Raw genomic sequence first — 6,258 nt, 5'->3', positions numbered from 1 at the left:
TTCATAGAACAGATTGTTTAATGGGTGTTAAATTTGTGTTAATTTTTAGGTAACAATAGAACACTAATATGGTTTTTTTGGTTAGAGGAGCCCAGTGGATTATGAGATCCCCAGTTGATCTGATCCTGGAATCCCCAATCACTTATTATGAGAGCCAGAGGCTATGGAAGCAGGAAGAAAAGGGCCAGTTTGGGAGAGTGAATTGTTCTACCAGGGCTTCCCTGGTGGCTCAGACTGTAAAGAATCTGCCTGCAATGCAGGAGACCCAGATTCAATGCCTGGATCAGGAAGATCCCCTGGAGAAGGGAATGGCAACCCACCCCAGTACTCTTCCCTGGAGAATCCCATGGACAGAGGAGCCTGGTCATGGGGCCGCAAAGAGTCGGACATGACTAACAATTAAAACTTTTTTTTTTCTTTTTATTAGTCATTTACTTTCTCAGTTTTGGGGAAATATATCAAAAGGGCTCTACCAAGATTTATCAAATTACTACTAATGAAATCTTTTATTCCTTCACTTGAGAGGATACTTCTTTAACCCAGCAGGCTCAAAAAGGACTGAGAAAATTAAAAGTTATTGATATCAATAATTTTTTCAATAAAATGTTAAGCATTTACCAACCTTTTCATGTACTTTTGTTATTTTTTGTCAGAATTTGGAGCGCAGATTTGTACTGAAGGATGATGTCCACTATGTGATGCAATTAGACAGTCCTCACTGTTAAATCAAGCAGCCCGACGAGATTTTCTATGAGATAAATTCCAACCTCATTTTTCAACCCCCCAAAAACTTGGTAATATAGGTGTCCCTGTGACAAGCTCAGCTGTACACACTAATTCTAAAATAGAGTACTGACTGGAGCCTTAACAAGAATTTCTTTTGATAATAGATCAAAAACAATGTCATGCTCATTTCTTCTAACTGACATTCTGTCAGTGGACTGGCTCTCCATTCTGACTCAATCCAAATAAGGAGTTTTCTTACACTTTCTTAAGACGAAGGAAATTCTCTGTAGCAATACAACTCCCAGAATACCTTTCACTAAAGCAATTCCTAAAGGGGAGTGTCTTATGGCACAGAACTGCTGAAAAGTGCCCGAGCTGAATTACACAATCAAACTCTGAGACAATAACAGGCCATGTTTTCTTTTAAATTCCTACTTCCTGAAATGGAGGCTGTTTATAAAAAACAGTATATTTCAGGGCACTTGTGCTGTAATTAACTTTTTAAGAGTTAGATTTGCTGGTTTAAAGTGTATTTCCTCTTCCTCGAGATAATGGTGAGTATCAGCCTTTTAATGACAAAAGCGCAGTATACGTGGGTATAAAAGAATAATTTTTAAGGAAGTATTTTCTTAAATTGTGATCCTGTTTCCATCCGGTGGTCTTCTCTACATTTAAATAACTTTGGAGTTTCTAGAACATTTGCACTTCTGAAAACTCCCTAGAAAGGGAGGGGGAGTGGGGGGCGGGGAAGGGTCACCTATAGTGGTGTTAGGTTATTAGGAAGAGAAGAAAAGAAACGGGTTTTTTTTTTTTTAAGGTTTAAATGATAAAGTCCTCAAGTCCAGAGGCATGCTAGAGCTGTTAGTGAAAATCTGGCTTCATTTATCACTGAATTGAGGTGTTTGATTAAGTAGTTGGGATTACTTATTTGAAAAATTAACCCTGGGACGTTTGGCTGGAGTATGTAGGTAGTGATAACAGCAGCTATCACGTTTATGATGGCTTCAATAATTTCTCCAGGAAACAGATAAGGCTGGAGAATTACTCTTATCATTTGGGAAGAACCGAGGGGAATTCTACATATAAAGAAGTATTATGTAGAGGGAAAATATCTAGAGAAATTAAAATTCTTTCGTATTTGTATTCCAAAGAGTCTTTTCATTCCAAAGCGTTTTCATTAAAAGCATTATTCTTTAATGCCAATTTTAGCATTTAAAACTAAGGCTCCAAATGACTTTGGAAAGCCACAGATTAAAAACCTTTAGAATTGTTTGGAATTTGCAGGTGGGTGAGTGTGCAAAGAGGCAGGATCAGAAAGGAGGGGACTTTACGTCACAACGTAATGGCATCTCTGTAGTGTCCGCATCTATCTGCCTCTTCTTTAGACTTGGTGCAGCTAGTACTCTTATGAGAAACCGTATCCACTTTTGGTTGGCTGATACTTTATTGTTATAAACGTTTATAATTCCTCACTTGGAATAACTTGCTGTACAAGTCTATACTGGTGTTTCAGCACGGTCTCCACATTCTTTTGTTTCTCCTCTTTCTTCCCTGCGAACTAAAAAGAGCAATAGCAGTCGTACCACAGAAGCTGTGTTCCCCTAGGAACTGATTGGTCTGTCAACAGATTATGTGACTGTATGGTATGCGTTATTTGGGGTAGGGGTGGGTGTAGGTTAATTTACCACTTAGAAGACACACAGACCTAAACAATTGTCAAACCAAGTCTTTCTATCCGCTTTATATCCAAAAAAATTTGTCTCTCTTCGCATCTCTTCTGTCCAAATTCTATCAACCTGTAGCCTCAAGGAAACAAAAGACTTTGAATTATTCTAGCAGTAATTTACTTTCTACTGCAAATGTCTTTCTGAGCCTGAGATGAATTCTTCAATTCTTCCCCCAGCAAGACACCAGAATTTTATACTCATCTACTTGCATGAGTAGGGAGACAATAAATATATATAAATATTTTTTGAAGTTGAAAAAGCCATATGTAAATTATGATGGACATTATAAAATCCCACACAAAATAATACTGTGTAATGAGTGCACCTGACTTGTTAAGCTGTAACAGTCTCCCTTCAAGTGTTGTGTGATTTAAGCTTGGGTTTAGAAGCTGGAATTTTTATTAAGAGTAAATGTGTGCATTTCAAGATACTTCTGAAATTCCATGGCTTCTCCCATTCCAAAAGAATTTCACTGACCCTTTTCCCAGAACATAGCACATACACTGCTTTTCCTGTCCTTTAATCTATTTCAGAAAATGATGGCTTTTCAAAATAAAACGTTTATTGGAAATGCTTTTATTTCCTGAGTTTTAAGTCTCTAGCTTGAAGAACTTTAACAGGACTGTACATTCAAACTTTTGGTGTAAACTAATTCCTATTTCTTTTTATTGTATTTGCTACCTCTCTCTATACTCTGGTCTTTGTTACTGATGCGCAGGCGTGCTCAGTTGCTAAGTTGTGTCCGACTCTTTGGTGACTCCATGGACTGTAGCCCACCAGGTTCCTCTGTCAATGGAATTTTCCAGGTAAGAATACTGGAGAGGTTTGCCATTTCCTCCTCCAAGGGATCTTCTCAACCCAGGGATGAAACTCTCTTCTCCTGCATCTCCTGCATTGGCAGGCAGATTCTTTACCACTGAGCCACCTTCTTATTGACAGTGACATCTATTTTTGCCATGTTGCTTTGCAAATCACAATGAAGATGTTGTGATTTCCTTTGTTTCTAGAGTTCTATGGGACAGACAGATTTAAAAGTAAGAATATTATCTGATGCCGTCTTTCTTCTATGGCTGAAAAACAGAAAGAGATGATCGCAGCTTAAATATCAGTTACATATTCATTTAACTTGCCCAAAGTATGGTATACAAATCACCGATTTTAGGTGACACATATCCCTACTTTGAAACTTTGAGTTGTGCTTAGTTCAAGGTACATTGAAAATGTAATTAGCTTTTAAAATCTATAATTTCATGGATATTATTGCTCAGGAAGATGTTAAGTAAAAATAAATTTACTATTGATTTTAAGAAAATGATTAAATAAAAACTATTACAGGTAATACGCAGATATAGTAAAGATTGTGAAGGTGGCATTGACTGACGAAAGTTTTGGAGATACTGCCCTATCATGTTTGAGAAGTGGACATTTTCTGAACCAGTGAAGTATCTTTGAATTTCACTGGTCCTTGGTGACAGATTTCAATGTTAACACGATCTGTTGAATTGCCTAATTATAGATGTACAAAATATAGATAGATAAAGAAATGCTTTATCAAACTTTTATCAGACCTGCAGCCCTCACCACTTGTCATAAAATTGAAGAGATGCAGAATCTAGCTAATATTTTTGAAATAAGAATCATAGAGAGGATGAATTACTCAGAGTAAGGATTATGGCTCCATTCTGCCTGTTTCACTGAGACACCATTAACTCTGAAATTGGGGTGGGGTTGGGGCTGGAAGGTAGGAGTTTGGGGAGGACATGATAAACATCTTGCAGGTCCAGGGCCATTAATATATCATGGTATGTGCCAGTGACCATTAAAATAGTCATACCGGCAATTTTAAGGGATTCATTCTAGGGAGGAAATAATTCTAAGTCCCATGGAGAACATGTAGCTGCTATGCTAGCAGACCAGGCTGACACTGATCCTATTACTTGCTGCTGAATTTTGAGAGATGTGAAATAGTATTGTAGAATCACAGAGTTGGAAAGGACTATGGAGTCCTTAGCAAACCCTCCTAATTCAAAATTGTTTCTTTTCCTAACATTCTTTTTTACATTTTATTTTTAAATAGATTTTTAAAAAGAATACATAAAATTGTTTTATGCTAGAGTGTAATTTACAATGTTGTGCTGGTCTCAGGTGTACATCAAAGTGATTCCATTATACGTATATAGATACATGTATATGTGTTCTTTTTCAGATTCTTTTCCCATCGAGGTCATTACAGATATTCAGTAGAGTTCCCTGTGCTATGCAGGGGGTCTCTGTTGATTATCTGTTTTATATATACTAGTGTGTATATGTTAATCCCAATCTCCTAATTTATCCCCCACCACTCCGCCTTTCCCCTTTGGTAACTTTAAGTTTGTTTTGGAAGGCTGTGAGTCTGTTTCCGTTTCGTAAATAAGTACTTTTGTATCTTTTTTTTAGAGATCACATGTAAGTAATGTCATACGATTTTTATCTTTCTGTGTCTAACTTACTTCACTTAGCATGATAATCTCTAAAACTCCCCCAGTTTTAAAGGTGAGGAAATTGAGGTCTAGCAGGGAAAGGTGACTTGCCTAAATTCACACAACTAGTTTGTGACACAGACAGAATTAGAACCAGATCTCCTAATGTGTGATGAACGGAAAGCGACTGGGAGGAGGGGACTACTGTGTGGCTAGGATTCAACATGAAGTGAACAGATCCCAGAGTTCAGGAATTCACAAACAGGCAGTATCTAAAGGTCTGATAAACCAAGGAAACATGTCTCTCACTCACCATAAATGACATTCAATCTGTTCACCGCTCCTAAATTAATAAATAATAATATGTGCTCTGTTGCTTCAGGCGCGTCTGACCCTTTGCAACTCCATGGACTGTAGCCCGCCAGGCTCTTCAGTCCATGGGATTCTCCAGGCAAGAATACTGGAGTGGGTTGCCGTGCCCTCCTGCAGGGGATCTTTCCAACCCAGGATTTGAACCCATATCTCCTGAATCGCCTGCATTTCAGGTCGATTCTTTACCGCTGAGCCACCAGGGAAGCCCCTGTAAATAATAATATAAATGTTTATTATTCAGGCTTCCCAGATGGCTCAGGGATAAAGAATCCATCTACAGTGCAGGAGATGTAGGAGATACAGTTTCAATCCCTGGGTCAGGAAGACCCCCTAGAGAAGCAAATGACAAACCACTCCAGTATTCTTGCCTGGAAAATCCGATGGACAGAGAAGCCTGGTGGGCTTACAGTCCACAGGGGTCGCAAAAGAGTTGGACATGACTGAGTATGCACACATTCATTGTTTATTAATGCATATTTATTAAGCATATTCTGTGCAGTAGTCCCCCCCCCACCGCTTATCTATGGTTTTGCTTTTCATGGTTTATTTACTCTTGATCCAGAAATATTAAATGAAAAAATTTCAGAAATTCCTAAATTTTATTTTTTTAATTCTTTTTAATCTAAAAAGAAAACTTTTTAGCTGTGCTGGGCCTTCATTGCTGAGCGGGCTTTTCTCTAGTTGCTGGGGGTGGGGGAGCTACTCTTCTCACTGCATTGTCTTGCACCGGCTCTAGGAGTGTGGGCTTCAGTAGCTGCAGCTCATGAGCTCAGTATTTGCAGCTCCTAGGCTCTAGAACACAGGCTCAACAGTTGTGGTGCCTGGGCTTAGTTGCTCCTCAGCATGCGGAATTTTCTCAGAGGGAAGGGATCAAATGTGTGTCTCCTGCAACAGATTTTTTACAACTGAGCCACCAGGTACTTGCTAAGTTGCTTCAGTCATGTCTGCTGCTGCTGCTAAGTCACTTCAGTCGT

The 6,258-nt window shown here is 38.7% G+C and overlaps 1 protein-coding gene across 10 annotated transcripts in view; it reads left to right on the top strand.

Annotated features, from left to right (window-relative positions):
* The first annotated feature begins 1,053 nt into the window (after positions 1-1,053).
* ALPK1 (alpha-kinase 1) overlaps positions 1,054-6,258 on the top strand; it is a 121,810-nt gene continuing 116,605 nt past the window's right edge. For 8 of the 10 annotated variants that reach the window (XM_010858522.1, XM_010858524.1, XM_010858525.1 and 5 more), the window contains exon 1: positions 1,055-1,280. The gene's annotated coding sequence lies outside the window, so the exon portion shown is untranslated. Of the gene's footprint in view, positions 1,281-3,214; positions 3,260-6,258 lie in introns of those variants that run through there. The other 2 variants (XM_010858526.1, XM_010858520.1) reach the window with 2 other exon arrangements.

This window comes from Bison bison, unplaced genomic scaffold (assembly GCF_000754665.1).
Source record: "Bison bison bison isolate TAMUID 2011002044 unplaced genomic scaffold, Bison_UMD1.0 scf7180017864389, whole genome shotgun sequence".
NCBI classification, from domain to species: domain Eukaryota; kingdom Metazoa; phylum Chordata; class Mammalia; order Artiodactyla; family Bovidae; genus Bison; species Bison bison.
Note: the sequence above shows the minus strand (reverse complement) of the source record. Positions and strands in the feature narration are given on the sequence as shown.